General features: G+C 43.3%; 1 long non-coding RNA gene across 1 annotated transcript in view; it reads right to left on the minus strand.

The window, feature by feature from the left end:
• Positions 1 to 5,064: 5,064 nt before the first annotated feature.
• Positions 5,065 to 17,456, minus strand: part of LOC139185158 (uncharacterized) — a 63,720-nt gene continuing 51,328 nt past the window's right edge. The window contains exon 4 of the long non-coding RNA XR_011568685.1: positions 5,065 to 6,570. This is a non-coding gene — a long non-coding RNA (uncharacterized lncRNA). The remainder of the gene's footprint in view (positions 6,571 to 17,456) is intronic.

Below are 17,456 nucleotides of genomic sequence, written 5' to 3' on the forward strand. Positions count from 1 at the left end.
CAACCGCTCACGATCCTCAGTAATTATCCTCATTGTGCACCGGAATCCACTTGCAATGCAGGAGACCCCGGTTTGATTCCTGGGGTCAGGAAGATCCACTGGAAAAGGGATAGGATACCAACTCCAGTGTTTTGGGGCTTCCCTGGAGCTTAGCTGGTAAAGAATTTCCCCACAATGCAGGAGACTTGGGTTTTATTCCTGAGTTAGGAAGAGCCCCTGGAGAAGGGAAAGGCTACCCACTCCAGTATTCTGGCTTGGACAATTCCATGGACTGTATAGTCCAGTTCAGTTGACTCACTCAGTCATGTCCAACTCTGCAACTCCATACACTGCAGCACATGAGCCCTCCCTGTTCATCACCAACACCCAGAGTTCACTCAAACTCATGTCCATCCAGTCAGTGATGCCATCTAACCATCTCATCCTCTGTCGTCCCCTTCTCCTCCTGCCTTCAATCTTTCCCAGCATCAGGGTCCTTTCAAATGAGTCAGTTCTTCACATCAGGTGGCCAAAATATTGGAGTTTCAGCTTCAGCATCAGTCCTTCTGATGAATAATCAGGACTGATTTCCTTTAGGATAGACTGGTTGGATCTCTTTGCAGTCCAAGGGACTCCCAAGAATCTTCTCCAACACCACAGTTCAAAAGCATTAATTCTTCGGCACTCAGCTTTCTGTGTAGTCCATCTCTCACATCCATACGTGACTATTGGAAAAACCATAGACTTGACTAGACGGACATTGTTGGCAAAGTAATGTCTTTGCTTTTTAATATGCTGGCTAGGTTGGTCATAACTTTCCTTCCAAGGAACAAGCATCTTTTAATTTCATGGCTGCAGTCACCATCTGCAGTGATTTTGGAGCCCAAGAAAATAAACTGTTTCCAATGTTTCCCCATCTATTTGCCACGAAGTAATGGGACCAGATGTCATGATCTTAGTTTTTTGAAAGTTGAGTTTTAAGCCAACTTTTCACTCTCCTCTTTCACTTTCATCAAGAAGCTCTTTAGTTCTTCTTTGCTTTCTGCCATAAGTGTGGTGTCATCTGCATACCTGAGGTTATTGATATTTCTCCCGGCAATCTTGATTCCAGCTTGTGTTTCATCCAGTCCAGCATTTCTCATGATGTACTCTGCATATAAGTTAAATAAGTAGGGTGACAATATACAGCCTTGATGTACTCCTTTCCCAATTTGGAACCAGTCTGTTGTTCCATGTCCAGTTCTAACTGTTGCTTCCTGACCTGCATACAGATTTCTCAGGAGGCAGGTCAGGTGGTCTGGTATTCCCATCTTTTTAAAAATTTTCCATAGTTTATTGTGATCTGCACAGTCAAAGGCTTTGGCATAAACAATGAAGCAGAAATAGATATTTTTCTTGAACTCTCTTGCTTTTTTGATGATCCAACAGATGTTGGCAATTTGAACTGTGGTTCCTCTTCCTTTTCTAAAACCAGCTTGAACATCTGGAAGTTCATGGTTCACATTCTGTTGAAGCCTGACTTGGAGAATTTTGAGCGTTACTTTGCTAGCATGTGAGATGAGTGCAATTGTGCAGTAGTTTGAACATTCTTTGGCATTGCCTTTCTTTGGGATTGGAATGAAAACTGACCTTTTCCAGTCCTGTGGCCACTGCTGACTTTTCCAAATTTGCTGGCATATTGAGTGCAACACTTTCACAGCATCATCTTTCAGGATTTGAAATAGCTCAACTGGAATTCCATCACCTCCAGTAGCTTTGTTTGTAGTGATGTTTCCTAAGGCCCACTTGACTTTGCATTCCCGAATGTCTGGCTCTAGGTGAGTGATGACACCATCGTGATTATCTGGGTTGTGAAGATCTTTCTTGTATAGTTCTGTGTATTCTAGCCACCTCTTCTTAATATCTTCTGCTTCTGTTAGGTCTATACCATTTTTGTCCTTTATTGTGCCCATCTTTGCATGAAATGTTCCTTTGATATCTCTAATTTTCTTGAAGAGATCTCTAGTCTTTCCCATTCTGTTGTTTTCCTCTATTTCTTTGCATTGATCACTGAAGAAGTCTTTCTTATCTCTCCTTGCTATTCTTTGGAACTTGGCATTCAAATGGGTATATCTTTCCTTTTCTCCTTTGCCTTTCATTTCATAGCTATTTGTAAGGCCTCCTCAGACAACCCGGAGAAGGCAATGTCAACCCACTCCAGTACCCTTGCCTGGAAAATCCCATGATGGAGGAGCCTGGTAGGCTGCAGTCCCTGGGGTCACTAGGAGTCGGACACGACTGAGCGACTTCACTTTCACTTTTCACTTTCATGCATTGGAGAAGGAAATGGCACCCCACTCCAGTGTTCTTGCCTGGAGAATCCCAGGGATGGGGGAGCCTGGTGGGCTGCCGTCTATGGGGTCGCACAGAGTCAGACATGACTGAAGCGACTTAGCAGCAGCAGCAGCAGCCTCAGACAACCATTTTGCCTTTTTGCATTTCTTTTTCTTGGGGATGGTCTTGATCACTGCCTCCTGTACAATGGCCTGAACCTCCCTCCATAGTTCTTCATGCACTCTGTCTACCAGATCTAATCCCTGGGGTCCATGGGGTCGCAAAGAGTTGGACACAACTGAGTCCCTTTCACTTTCCACTTTCTGGTGTCTTGCCAAATGTCTCTCTCTGTCATCTTGGAGAGGCAGACCTGGCAAAACTCCAGATGTTCTGGCAACACAGCATGTACTCAATTCATTGTATGTGCCAAAAGAAGAACGAATGGAATACAATATATGAAAGCAAAACAGGACTGTGTAAAGCTACAAATTATGTTTGTGTCAAGATCTAGCATCTCGGGTCTCCTAGCAACTAACTGAAGACTGAAAGAATGAGCCACTCCTTGCTCAGCCCTCCTGCTTCTCCTTTCCCTTCCCCATCTCCACCTCCCTCCACCCTCAGTAAATGCTCATCACGACCTTGTAGCCCACTGCTGCCTCCCCTGTGTCACATAAGACCTCTGATGGCAGAGTCTGCCTTGTCTTTGGAGGTCCATTCCCCAGTTCAGTACTTGGCTGTTGGGCGGCACCACACAGGCCTGCAAGCCTTGTGGTTGCCCAGCTCAAAACCAAAGAACCCGGAAACAGCAACAGAGACAATAATAGTTTATTGTCACATTCCCCATACAAGTCTGAAACAAAGATCCTAGATCAGCAGCCCACCGTGTAAGGATGATGGCAAGTGGGACATAGCAATCTTCGCTACTGCGGGAAGAAAGAGGCTACCGTTATAGGGGGAATTGATGGCAGGTTGCCTTATCAATTACCAGGGAAACCAGGACTGGGGCACATCCCTCAAAGCCCCTCAGATTAATGACCATCACAAAGGCTGATGATTCCCTCTAATAAACTAGCAGATGGAGCCATTCTGCCCAAAGGATTTGAGCAATCACGAGCTGGGGCAGAGGGCAAGCATGTTCATGTGAGGGGGTATAGGTGAAACAGGGACTGGTGGAGCAGGGCATGTAGAGAGAGCAAGAGAACAATATCTGGAGTGGCCTGACCATACACTCCACCACTACGTTCCCTGCACGATTCTTACAATCCTGGTCCACCCCTCTTCCAAAATATCCCTGCGTTCAGGTATGTAAAGGTACACTGCAACCAGACACCACAAACGCAATACAGATAACAGTAACTCAGGCGTGTGTGCATGCTAAATCACTTCAGTAGTGTCCGACTCTGTGACCCTATGGACCACAGCCCACCAGACTCCTCTGTCCATGGGACTCTACCAGCAAGAATACTGTAGTCAGTTGCCATGACCTTCTCCAGAAGATCTTTCTGACCCAGGGATCAAACCCACATCTCTTATGTCTTCTGCACTGGCAGGTGGGTTCTTTACACTACTGCCATGTGGGAAACCCAAAGACAGCTCAAGAGTACAAAAAGTAAGCCAGGCACTTACTGGGTCAATTTTTCAGGGAAGCCCCATGGAGGACGACAATGGCATTTCACTGTAGACCCAGCAATCAGGCCCATTTTTCAGTGAGACCACCATTATTGCCCAGTCTAAGAACAAATTCCTGCCACTAAGACTCTGGACAAAGCATAAGATGTTTAATAGGCACAAAACAATGGAGATCACGACCACTAAGCAAAATACAAGCAGTAACGGCACTCTGAATTACCACCACCCTTGCCTATGATTTCGGCACTGGGGCCTGCATCCTGCCAGTCCACCCTTAGTCCACATGGCCATGCCGAAATCTGGAGAGGCAGTGTAACGACAGGCCACAGGGTAACGGTGCCTTTCTCCAGTGGGTAGCCTGGATTAATGACCTTAGGGTCTTAAGTGAGGCTGGGTGGAAGACAGGTAAAATCTGTTGCATGTGCATGCTCAGTCATGTCTGAGTCTTTTGTGACCCCAGGGACTGTACCCCACCAGGCCCCTCTGTCCATGGGATTTCCCAGGCAAGAATACTGGGGTGGGTTGCCATTTCCTGGTCCAGGGGATCTTTCCAACTCAGCGATCAAACCCACATCTCTTGCATCGCAGGTGGATTCTTTACCATCTGAACCAACAGGGAAGCCCATTAAAACACATTAGAGACTGTATATTGATGTGGGTCCATCACAGGGTATCATTACTCTGCCTTCTTCCATAGCTGAGGCCAGAAGCCCTAGGGTACTCCTATTATTTTGCCCCCTGCCACAAGCCCCAACCAAAACCTTCCAGGTAACTGGCCATGTCCAATTCACAATCCTGTACCTGAGCAAATATCCCTAAAGTCTGTTTCTGTGATTGTTTAGGAGTGCTGGGTTGGGGTATTCTTGTATTTTGTACAAATCTGGGTCCTTTCATTGTGTCTGTATTCACCAACCATCCCTGTACTGTCAAATAAGCATGAGACTGCTACTTTTACACTAGAAACAGATTCTGAGGTTAGCAGAATAGCATCGATATAATGGATGAGAAAGACACTTCTCACAGCAGTCAGCTGCCATGGGGCCCCACATGCTAGTGGACAGCCACCTCAGGACTACTCCCTCAGCTTTCCATTTCCCAACATCAACACTCATGGGAGTTTCCTCAGCCTCATAGCTGGCTTGTCAATTTTTGGACTGCATCCACAGGGCTGCAAGTCTTGTAGTTGCCCAGTCTCAAGACTAAAGAAAGAGCCCTGAGCTGGACTCTGGGGACTGTCTAGGAAGACTGCCCCCTATCCTCTGGTTTATCTCCTCTCTGAAGTACCCAGATAATAGTACCCCATATTTCCCGAGTTTTTCAGATGCTAAAGTATATGCATGTGTGCTCAGTCATGTCTCTTCTGCGACCCTATGGACTGTAGCTCACCAGGCTCCTCTGTCCATAGGATTTCCTAGGCAAGAATACTGGAGTGGGTTGTCATTTTCAACATCATGGGATCTTCCAGACCCAGGGATCTCTTGTGTCTCCTGCATTGGCAGATGGATTCTTTACCACTGCACCACGTGGAAAGCCCTTATAACCCCCTCAGATTCGAAAATCCACCAGCAAATGGAACAAATGAACCCACTTGATGATCATGAGCATGTAGCACTCCCAGACCTAGAGGCCTAAGGATTAATAAATTTAACCACCCTATTACTTCAACATCAACCAATCAGAATTGTCCATAAGCTGATCAAAAACCCCACCACACCCCACTCCCTCACCTGTCCTTTAAAAATACTTTGCTGAAACCCTTCGGGGAGTTCAGGATTTGTGGGGCCATGAGTCACCCATTTCCTTGGATCGACCTGCAATTAACCTTTCTCTGCTGTAAACTCCATTGTTTGGTATTGTTTGGCCTCACTGTACACTGGGCATAGGAACTTGTGTTCAGTAACAACATCAACATTTATTGGATAGGGGATCTTACAGGTCCACAGCAAAATGTCCCAGAGTGACCAGCCACCATGTATGGCTGATGTCTCGATAGCTGGCTGGCTGTTAGGCAGGCCATGGCAGTAATCTTAGCTGCTCAGGGGAAAAGGAGGCTACCATTTATGGGTGAATTGATGTCAGGCTGGCTTATCAGTTACCAGGGAAATCAGGACTGGGGCATATTGCTTATAGCCCCTCAGGTTAACAACCATCATGACGGCTGATGTTTCCCTTTAATAAATGAGCAGGTGGAGTCATTTCATGCTAAGGACTCGAAGAATCACTAGCTGTGGCAGGGAGCAAGCACGTCTGTGTGAGTAGGATGTAGGTGGAGCAGGGGATGGTCAGAGAGCAAGAGAGCAACCATCTTCAGTGGACTGACCTGGCACTTAGTAGGCACTTAATATGTATTCAATGGATCAATGACAGAGTGGAAGAAATAAAAATACAAATGAGAATAGGAAAAACCCATGCAGAAGATTAACCCACTTCTTATGTCCCTCCTCTTCTCCTTCCTTTTGTGTTTATCAGCAAATGTTTTGTGAGCACTTACCTTATGCCACCTGCATGAAGCAGTACCAACAAATGAACGAAGATAGGTTTCTAGACAGAGCAGCTCTTTCCCAGTTGTATCTTCAGTGAGGATGTGGTTAGAATTTGTAGACTCCTGAAGGAAGAAACAGGGTGTAGGGGTCCCCACTTCTCACAGTCCTAGGAATGAGAGGACAAAATATGAGTCTACAGTAAATTCATCTTTGACATCCACGAGGTGCCTTGTCAAGATCTTTATGATCTGGGTTAGATCATAAAGAAACCCCGTTAGAAATTAGAAATGCCATTCTAACATTATCTCCCCCACCTAATACTTACAAGTAGTGGTTTTCAGTGGAGACTTCCATTTAGAATCTTAAGTTTAAATAAATATTACCCTGAAATCTAACATACAAAATATAGGCAGAGCTGCTTGGGTTAAAGCAGAGCTAGAGAGCTTGGGGTCTCTCTAATCACTTCCTCCAAGGTAATTCTTATTGAAAATTATAACTAAAAGGTCCTTTAGAGTCTTATTGATCTACAAATGTAAGACAAATATAATTCACAAAAATTAATTTAAAATGTTGACACAATCTGTGAGCCCATGGTTGTTTAATAAAGGCACTGTAAACATTTTCATAGTATTGACATACGGCAGAAACTGACTAGAGGCTTACCAACCCTGATTTTCCCTCTTGGGCCCACAGAAACACTGCCTCTCCTAACTTCCTCTGCAGTTAGGTTTAGGTCAGATGATGGTTTCTAACCACTGAGATGTCAGGAGAACTGTTATATGCCAGTTCCAGATCAAGCCAAAAAACCACATGTATAGTCCCCTACACTCAAAAGAAATTTTATTGCACTGAACTACTGATATTTGGGGATTATTTGTTATGTTATTTTCTAAACATATGTATATTTGTACATATGTATCTTTGTCTAGGTAGTCTAGACTCATATGTACATCAGTTCAGTTCAGTCGCTCAGTCGTGTCCGACTCTTTGTGACCCCATGAATTGCAGCACGCCAGGCCTCCCTATCCATCACCAACTCCTGGAGTTCACCCAAACTCATGTCCATCGAGTCAGTGATGCCACCCAGCCATCTCATCCTCTGTCGTCCCCTTTTCCTCCTGCCCCCAATCCCTCCCAGCATCAGAGTTTTTTTCCAATGAGTCAACTCTTGGCATCAGGTGGCCAAAGTATTGGAGTTTCAGCTTTAGCATCAGTCCTTCCAAAGAACACCCAGGACTGATCTCCTTTAGAATGGACTGGTTGGATCTCCTTGCAGTCCAAGGGACTCTCCAGAATCTTCTCCAACACCACAGTTCAAAAGCATCAATTCTTCGGCACTCAGCCTTCTTCACAGTCCAACTCTCACATCCATACATGACCACAGGAAAAACCATAGCCTTGACTAGACGAACCTTAGTTGGCAAAGTAATGTCTGCTTTTGAATATGCTATCTAGGTTGGTCATAACTTTCCTTCCAAGGCGTAAGTGTCTTTTAATTTCATGGCTGCAGTCACCATATGCAGTGATTTTGGAGCCCCAAAAAATAAAGTCTGACACTGTTTCCACTGTTTCCCCATCTATTTCCCATGAAGTAATGGGACCAGATGCCATGATCTTTGTTTTCTGAATGTTGAGCTTTAAGCCAACTTTTTCACTCTCTTCTTTCACTTTCATCAAGAGGCTTTTTAGTTCCTCTTCACTTTCTGCCATAAGCGTGGTGTCATCTGCATATCTGAGGTTATTGATATTCCTCCCAGCAATCTTGATTCCAGCTTGTGCTTCTTCCAGCCCAGCGTTTCTCATGATGTACTCTGCATATAAGTTAAAAAGTATGGTGACAATATACAGCCTTGATGTAGTATTTTTCCTATTTAGAACCAGTCTGTTGTTCCATGTCCAGTTCAAACTGTTGCTTCCTGACCTGCATATAGGTTTCTCAAGAGGTAGGTCAGGTGGTCTGGTATTCCCATCTCTAAGAATTTTCCACAGTTTATTGTGATCCACACAGTCAAAGGCTTTGGCATAGTCAATAAAGCAGAACATATATACATGTAATTGCATTAATCAGGGTAATCAATATATATGTATTAATCATGGTAATTTATTTTATGTTAATAATATATTAATATATGCTAAGTCACTTCAGTCGTGTCTGACTTTTTGTAGCCCCATGGACTATAGCCTGCTCCTTTGTCCATGGAATTCCCCAGGCAAGAATACTGGAGTGGGTTGCCGTACCCTCCTCCAGGGAATCTTCCTGACCTAGGGATCGAATCTGTGTCTCTTATGTCTTCCGCACTGGCAGGTGGGTTCTTTACCACCAGCACCACCTAGAAGACCATATTAATATATATCTCCACTTTTTTATCACAAAGAATCCACATCAGTGGTTTTCAACCTCAGCCACACGTTAAAATGACTCTAGTAATTTTTTCAAAAACTTGGTGTCCTGGCCACAATTCGGAATCCAGTCCATCAATTCAGAGTCCCTCCAGCTGAGACCCTGCCATTATTAGTTTTAAGACTCCACGTGATTCCAATTTGCTGCCAAGTCTGAAAACCAGTGCTCTAAATCATTAGGCTCATTGGGAAAGTCTGGCAGCTCAAGAAAATTCAACAGATAATTGTTTTCTTAGGAAAATTTACCAGGTAATTCTGATATGCATTCAATCCACAGTTAACAATGCTGGTCTACAAGATGTTGTGTTATCACATAACAATGTTAACCTTAACATTACCTGACTCTGCAAGCTGCATCTTCTCCCTAGAGTTTGGGGTGCAGCATCAGAAAGGAACAATCAAGTGGCAGTGAGGTGTGGTTGTAGCCCGGCGCTTGCCTGGTCTCATTAACCTATCCTACGATTGTTACTCTAAGCAGGGGGAAGACTGCAGTTGTTGCCTGGGTAGTTCTCAAGGAGTCAACATCCTCAATGTGAAGTGTGTTCATAACAAAATGTTAGAGAAACCCCCTAAAAATATCTAAATCAGAAACATAGCCCAGCTAGCTCAAGTTTCCTCATATCATTTTTACAAAACTGGAAAAGATAATTTAGTTCTTTTGAAGCAGACAGTTATCTGGAGTGAAAATGAAAACTCATTTCAAGAAACAGTTTCTACTAAGAGTATGCAAACTACATGGTGAGATATGAGACCAGCTACCACCAAGCCAGCTGACCTGCCTCCAGCCTCACACCACTCAACCCTGAAATGCTGAAATGACAACATTGCTCCTCTTATCAGGAATAGGTGATCCATTCTGTTACCGAAAATAAAAGCCTCTAATATGGCTCTCAAGATGTTTTCTGGTTCAGAAAACCACAAAGGAAAAACCAAAGATAAAAGAACTACAGAAAAGTGGGATATGGTTGCCAGTATGAAAGGCAGAAAAAGAAGTTTTAAAATACGTTTTAATAAGAATGCTCAATTACATTCCCATGTACTTCACTGTGAAGGACAATCCAATTATTGATGACAGAAAAGATGTGAAATAAATCATTCCAAATAAGTTTAAATGTTATGTTACATTCAATGCATGTAATAAATTCCCAAAGTTGAATATGAAGAGACCCATTTTACTTGAAAAAAAAATCAAGTGCTTCCTGCCTGCCTCTACTAAGTAAATTTTAAATAATACTTAGACGGTATCTAGTTGAAGCCACTAAATTATTAGCCTGCCTGGGGCAGCCAAGTGCCAGTTTAGCCTTTCTTGGAATCTCTAACACAGTCCTTCTCTAGAGCAGTTCAGACTGTAATGAACACACATATTAGTCACAAATCTTGTTAAAACGCAGATTATGAATTCAAAGTTCTGGGGTGGGATCTGATATTATGCACTTCTATCAAACACCCACAGGACGCCAATAATGCTCCAATAAAACCTTATTTACAAAAATAGGCAGCGAACCCACAGTTCACAGTTTTGTTATCAAGCCTCCTGCATCAGACCACAACAAAAGTCCTTCTGTCCAAGTCACTTACGCCTATAGAACCAGGCCGAGTTCGGTTCGGAAGAGAAGGAAAGTTTCGTTCTTCATCAAAGAATAGAGAGGTGCGAGAGCCCAGGCTCCTCAGAAAAGAACACAGGTAATAGCCAAACGCAAGGTTTTATGTTTCTGTCAGCGGAAAGGGGCGGAGCTCTTGTGCGTCTGAGGGTGTGCGCGTGTGCGTGTGCGTGTGCGTGAGCGTCTGTGTCACTGCTCAAGCCTCAGATCACCGTGCTGGGCGCGCATCCTCTGTGCACCAGGTCTGCTGATCCCTGGTGTCATGCGCAGAGCTTCTGCAAGACCTACGCCACGCTCAAATATCAGGTGCAGCTGCTTCACACTAGGAACTCTCATCTGAATTGCTGGGTAGAAGGCCGCTGCACGCAGTACCCTTCGATCAAGTGAAACTAAGCACAAAGGAAAAAACGATTCGATTTTATTATCAGATTCTATTTCCCAGGACCTGGATAATGAGTTTTAATCCTTCCTTGGCCCTGTGTCTTATTCTTCCTTCTTGAGGGGCAATTAGGGGTGAAGGTCCATCTTCTATAACTATCTCTTGCTGGTTTGGGTCACTGTCATAACCATGAGTAGAAGAGCAGAGCTTCTCCCCATGCCTTTAGGCCCCATAATTCTTCTTTTCGGACAATGTGCCTTTGAGAGTAGTGTCCAAGATCTTGTCATCCCCCTTTGGAAACTGTGAGGTATTCTCACTTTCTGCAACCCTCTTATTTGGGGGTAGCCCATTAGGGTGCAAACAGGAAGTTTTTTGGGTATCAGCCCCAATACGAAAACATTTAATCTTCCTATTTAATACACCCTGACCCCAATACCAGCTGGCAGATGGAGAAAGCTGATCCATCGTTAAATCTCTAAATTATAACACCATCATTTTCTTACCTGGGCTTCTCAGGTGGCTCAGTGGTGAAGAATCCACCAGCCAGTGCAAGAGACCTATCCCTGGGACAGGAAGATGCCCTGGCATAGGAAATGGCAACCCACTCCAGTATTCTTGTTTGGGAAATCCCATGAACAGAGGAGCCTGGCAGGCTACAGTCCAAGGGGTTGCAAAAAGTCAGACTGGACTGAGTTACTGAGCAGAGCACACCATTTTATTACCCAGATTCTATTTTTATTTCCCTGGAATTGTTAATGGGCTTTGCTGGTGACAGTTTCAATTTGAACTTTTAAAATATTACTTATTTGGGTTCCTGAGTGTTTTTGGTGCACTCAAGTAGAGTGCCTCACTTCCCTTGCCCTGGTCTGGTGCTCGGTGCAGCCTGCAGACCACACTTAAGGCAGTGACGTCCTGGTGGATGCCCTCTTTGTTTACTCTTCCTTGTCTGAGACTGATTCCCATGCACTTCACTTTCAAATCATTCAGTTACACCACCCAGCCTGCCTCCACTCCACACCACCAGTGTTAATCTCACATAAAATATGATCAAAAGCCCAAATTTTCTATAATATATAAAATTGTATATATAGTATTATTATATATAATTAATAATATATGTATTTATAATGAACAGTATATAATATTTATATAATATATAATTTCATATTATATATATAGTTTCTGAAATTTTACCTTTCACTAGATGAAATTCCTATTTCAGGGAAATAATTTTTTAAATGCTTTACTATAGTTGTAGATATTACATTCCCTGATGGTATATGTGCAGCTGTGTGTGTGTGTGTGCACACTCTTTTTAAAGTGAAGTCCAAACATTTAAAAATTTTTCATGAATAAGACTTATGAAAAAAGTTTGCCTCCACTGGTTGGGCATTTGTTCTCTATCTACTATTATCAGGATACTTTGTGTTACCCTGTTTTTCTTATAGCACTTACATTGGAAGAGGTTAGGGAGTATGTTCACGTGCAAAAAGCATGTCAAACATGATAAGACTTAAAAGAAGCTTCAACTGCCTCTTCAATAGTGAGGGGGCAGAGACTGAATATTTTAGAGATAACCTAAACTCTGATGGCTTAAACTGACTTCAGATAACCCACCACTTTTTCATTGCTCTTACTCTTCAAATATGTGTTCTCTTTTTGAAAACACATTGACACAATTCCCAAAGTCTCAACATACCAATCTAATGAGATGGTTGTTCTTCATCAACTTGATATTTTATACTGGGCAGAAGTGTTTAGCAATATCATCCAACTTCATCATAAGAGATTTCATCATGAAACTCGTGTCTACAGCTCATTTACAAAAATATGAAACAAGGTCACCTCCAACATGGTTTCCTCACTGTTTCCAAAAAGCTCAGTAATCGGCCCCTCCCTTCCCTGTCTTGCTTCTGCTGCATTGTAAACAAACCACAAAAATATTTTATCCAAATAGATACACCCATTAACTCACATATTGAACAAACAAGTTTACATGAAAATACACTTTAAAGGTTGTGGATTGGTGGGAAGCCAAAGGAACTGGTAGTGGGAGAGGGTCGTAGGTGGAAGAGAATAAAGGGAGCTATGTGATGGAGTGGGTTGTGGGTGGCCAAGGAGGGGAGACGACCAAAAAGGTACCACAGGAAGATAGTTTTGCCTAAGCTTTAAACCAAGTTGGTTTTTGCCTCTTAGTAAATATTTATTAGAAATGGAAATGGCAACCCACTCCAATATTCTTGCCTGGGAAATCTCATGGATAGGGGCGCCTCCTGGGCTACAGTCCATGGGGTCTCGAAAGAGCTGGACACAACTTTGTGACTAACAACAATAACAACTATTGAGATCTTCTATGCACTTTGCACTGTGCTAGATTTTTTTTTAATTTTATTTTTAAACTTTACAATATTGTATTAGTTTTGCCAAACATCGAAATGTGCTAGATTTTAATGGCAAACACGGAAGTAATCTACATCATTGAACTACTTCTCCAGGGGTTTACCATCTATAAGCAAGATTTAACACACATGAGGCAACTGCATGAGAGCCCAGTGCACACACACAAAGATACAGAAAATATTTGGTTTCTTCAATGTCTTAAGTACTTCCTAAATACCTTATTTATGCCTCATAACCATTCTGCAAAGTTAGATACTGTTGATCCCCCCTTTTCGATGGAGAATCTGAGGTCCAGAAGGGTAAATAATCTTCCCAACATTACACAGCTTTCAAGTGGCAGAGATAGGATTCAGTTTTAGATTTACCTAACTTCGTTTTAGTCTCAGTGGTTTAACTTATTAAAAGCTTATTTTTTGTCCAAAGTCTGAAGATATTCCTGGTCAGTTGCCCTTTCCTGGAAGGTTATTCCTCAGCGATTAATGCAAAGAAATAGAGGAAAACAATAGAATGGGAAAGACTAGAGATCTCTTCAAGAAAATTAGAGATACCAAGGGAACATTTCATGCGAAGATGGGCTCAATAAAGGACAGAAAATGGTAGGGGCTTAACGGAAGCAGAAAATATTAAGAAGAGGTGGCAAGAATACACAGTAGAACTGTACCAAAAAGATCTTCATGACCCAGATAATCGCAATGGTGTGATCACTCACCTAGAGCCAGATATCCTGGAATGTGAAGTCAAGTGGGCCTTAGGAAGCATCACTATGAACAAAGATAGTGGAGGTGATGGAATTCCAGTTGAGCTATTTCAAATCCTGAAAGATGATGCTGTGAAAGTGCTGCACTCAATATTCCATCAAATTTGGAAAACTCAGCAGTGGCCACAGGACTGGAAAAGGTCAGTTTTCATTCCAATCCCAAAGAAAGGCAATGCCAAAGAATGCTCAAACTACCACACAATTGCACTCATCTCATATGCTAGTAAAGTAATGCTCAAAATTCTCCAAGCCAGGTTTCAGCAATACATGAACCGTGAACTTCCAGATGTTCAAGCTGGTTTTAGAAAAGGCAGAGGAACCAGAGTTCAAATTGCCAACATCTGGTGGATCATCAAAAGAGCAAGAGAGTTCCAGAAAAACATCTACTTCTGCTTCATTGACTATGGCAAAGCTTTTGACTGTGTGGATCACAATAGACTGTGGAAAATTCTTAAAGAGATGGGAATACCAGACCACCTGACCTGCCTCCTGAGAAATCTGTATGCAGGTCAGGAAGCAACAGTTAGAACTGGACATGGAACAACAGACTGGTTCCAAATAGGGAAAGGAGTACATCAAGGCTGTATATTGTCACCGTGCTTATTTAACTTATATGCAGAGTACATCATGAGAAACGCTGGGCTGGAAGAAGCACAAGCTGGAATCAAGATTGCTGGGAAAAATATCAACAACCTCAGATATGCAGATGACACTACCCTTATGGCAGAAAGTGAAGAACTAAAGAGCCTCTTGATGAAAGTGAAAGAGGAGAGTGAAAAATTGGTTTAAAGCTCAACATTCAGAAAACTAAGATCATGGCATCTGGTCCCATCACTTCATGGCAGATAGATGGGGAAACAGTGGAAACAGTGGCTGACTTTATTTTTCTGGGCTCCAAAATCACTGCAGATGGTGATTGCAGCCATGAAATTAAAAGGCGCTTGCTCCTTGGAAGGAAAGGTATGACCAACCTAGACAGCATATTCAAAAGCAGAGACATTACTTTGCCACAAAGGTCTGTCTGGTCAAGGCTATGGTTTTTCCAATAGTCATGTATGGATGTGAGAGTTGGACTATAAAGAAATCTGAGCGCAGAAGAATTGATGCTTTTGAACTGTGGTGTTGGAGAAGACTCTTGAGAGTCCCTTGGACTGCAAGGAGATCCAACCAATCCATCCTAAAGGAGATCAGTCCTGGGTGTTCATTGGAAGGACTGATGTTGAAGCTGAAACTCCAATACTGTGGCCACCTGATGCGAAGAGCTGACTCATTTAAAAAGACCCTGATGCTGGGAAAGATTGAGGGCAGGAGGAGAAGGCGACGACAGAGGATGAGATTGTTGGACAGCATCACCGACTCAACGGACATGGGTTTGGGTAGACTCCGGCAGTTGGTGATGGACAGGGAGGCCTGGTGTGCTGCAGTTCATGGGGTCACAAAGAGTCGGACACGACTGAGTGACTGAACTGAACTGAACTGATGACTCAGGAATCTAGTCCTTTCCATCCCAAAGCCCTGCTGTTTCCAACTTCTGGCATCCAAACTTGTCAATGGAGATAAAGAGAAAGTGATGATTGCATAGAAGATACTGTAACAATCCCTGCCCCAAATCAGTACAAACCCCTTTTAGTTCAGTGACCACAATTAGTTTCATAGCCCCAAGAAGAGGCAAAAGGGTCGGGAAATGGAGTGACTGAGTAGCTGCGTCCCACAACAACTCAACCAGATGGAAGAGCACATAGCTTTGGTGGTCAGCTAGCTCTCCCTGCTACAAACTCCAAAGCCACTGAGTGTCACACTTCTGAACCATGTGAGGAAGAACTAATGTGTGTGGTGCTGAATTTACAAGTTCCTGAAAGAAGTTCAAAGCAGTGGGAAATCATAGGGTTGGAGCAGAAAGAAAGGAACCCTAGTAGGGTGCTGAAAAGAGGGTATGAGAAAGACATTGTGGGCTAAGAAGAACCAGAGTCAATATGTAAAGTAGGAAAGATAATGATGCTCACAGTCATGTTATGAAATATATTTATGATGTGTATCACATGCAGTGATATGTAATCAAAAGCTGAAACTCTGAAAAAAACAGGGCTTAATAAGTGCTTTTCAGCTGATGCACACTGCAGCCTTCCCAGGGACTGCTCAAAATGTAAACTCAGGCCAGGGACCATGGTTTTATATTGTTGTTCTTTTTTACATGCTGTATTTTGCTCTTCAATGCCTAGAACTTGGCTGTGGTTCAGAAAAGGTGAATTGTGGATGTTCCTTGGACAAGGGTTGGCTTTCAAAAATGTGCCTAGAAGTGGATAATCCAAGGGCTTCCATGTTCATTGACCATCACTGGGCTTTTCATTACCTAAAAGAAATTGTGAAGTCCTGGAATCTTGTAACATGTGTCTTTTCCATAAAATTAGTCCTAAAAATGGATTAGGGAGTATATAGCAGAGGTGGAGAAAAATCTTTTTCATCAGAGGTGTTGGTGAAAGCTTCTTGGGGATGTGGCAGCCAAGCTGGGCTTTTGCATAGAAAGAACACCCTGCGTACGGGCACTGAAGTGGACAAGGACAGTGGGCAGTGGTGCCCGATGGCAGGGGCAGTGTGTAAAGAAGTAGGGCCTTGAGGTTGTGGTCATGGAGGGGCTAGAATGCCCATCTAGAGTAATCTGGAATACAGTGTACTGTTTGGGGGAGTATTAGGAATATGACACTCCAGCAGGAGTGTATAGGACTCTCTGAGAAGCTGAAAGACTGAAGCAGTGGAACAAATCAGGAAGCCTCTGACTTTCCTTTTTTCTTTGCCCATTTGCTATCATTTGTAAATGATTTGATGCCACTGCACCCCCCCACCCCCCACCTCATTGATCACTTAGGCATGAGGCAAGGGCTTTTGTCTCAATCATTTGCTGAAAGAATGAAATTCTATGGGGGTCAGGCAGGAGGCCTTGGCAAGGTAATGGTTGGGGGAATGGAAAGGAGGGGATGGATTTAAGAGCAGTGGTGAGGTGACAGCTCCTTCCCCTTGCTCTGCTGTTCTGGTTTTTGTTTGTTTGTTTTTAATGGGAATTTTGGGTAGTATTGACAATTAAGTTGAGGTGGAATTTTAAAATTTTTTTTCAAAAAAATTTTAATTTTTTTGGCTGCACCAGGTCTTCGGTGCGGTGTGCAGGTCTTCATTCCTGTGTGTTGACTTCACTAGCTGCCCCGCAGGGGCTCTAAAGCATGTGGGCTCAGTAACTGAAGCCCTCAGGCTTAGTTATGGTATGTGAGATCTTAGGTCTGTGACCCAGGGATCGAAGCTGGTCCTCCTGTGTTGGGAGCATGAGTCTTATCCACTGCACCGCTAGGGAAGTCTCTCTCGGCTGTACTGTTGAATGACCTAGGGAGAGTCCGTCCTGGTCTCCATTTTTTCATCTTTACCTGGTCCCCTACATGTGAATACAGAGGAGACAGGATTATAGAAGGGGCTTCCCAGGTGGCACTAGTGGTAAAGAACTCACCTGTCAGTGCAGGAGACATAAGAGA

This window comes from Bos indicus, chromosome 10 (genome assembly GCF_029378745.1).
Source record: "Bos indicus isolate NIAB-ARS_2022 breed Sahiwal x Tharparkar chromosome 10, NIAB-ARS_B.indTharparkar_mat_pri_1.0, whole genome shotgun sequence".
Lineage (NCBI taxonomy): Eukaryota > Metazoa > Chordata > Mammalia > Artiodactyla > Bovidae > Bos > Bos indicus.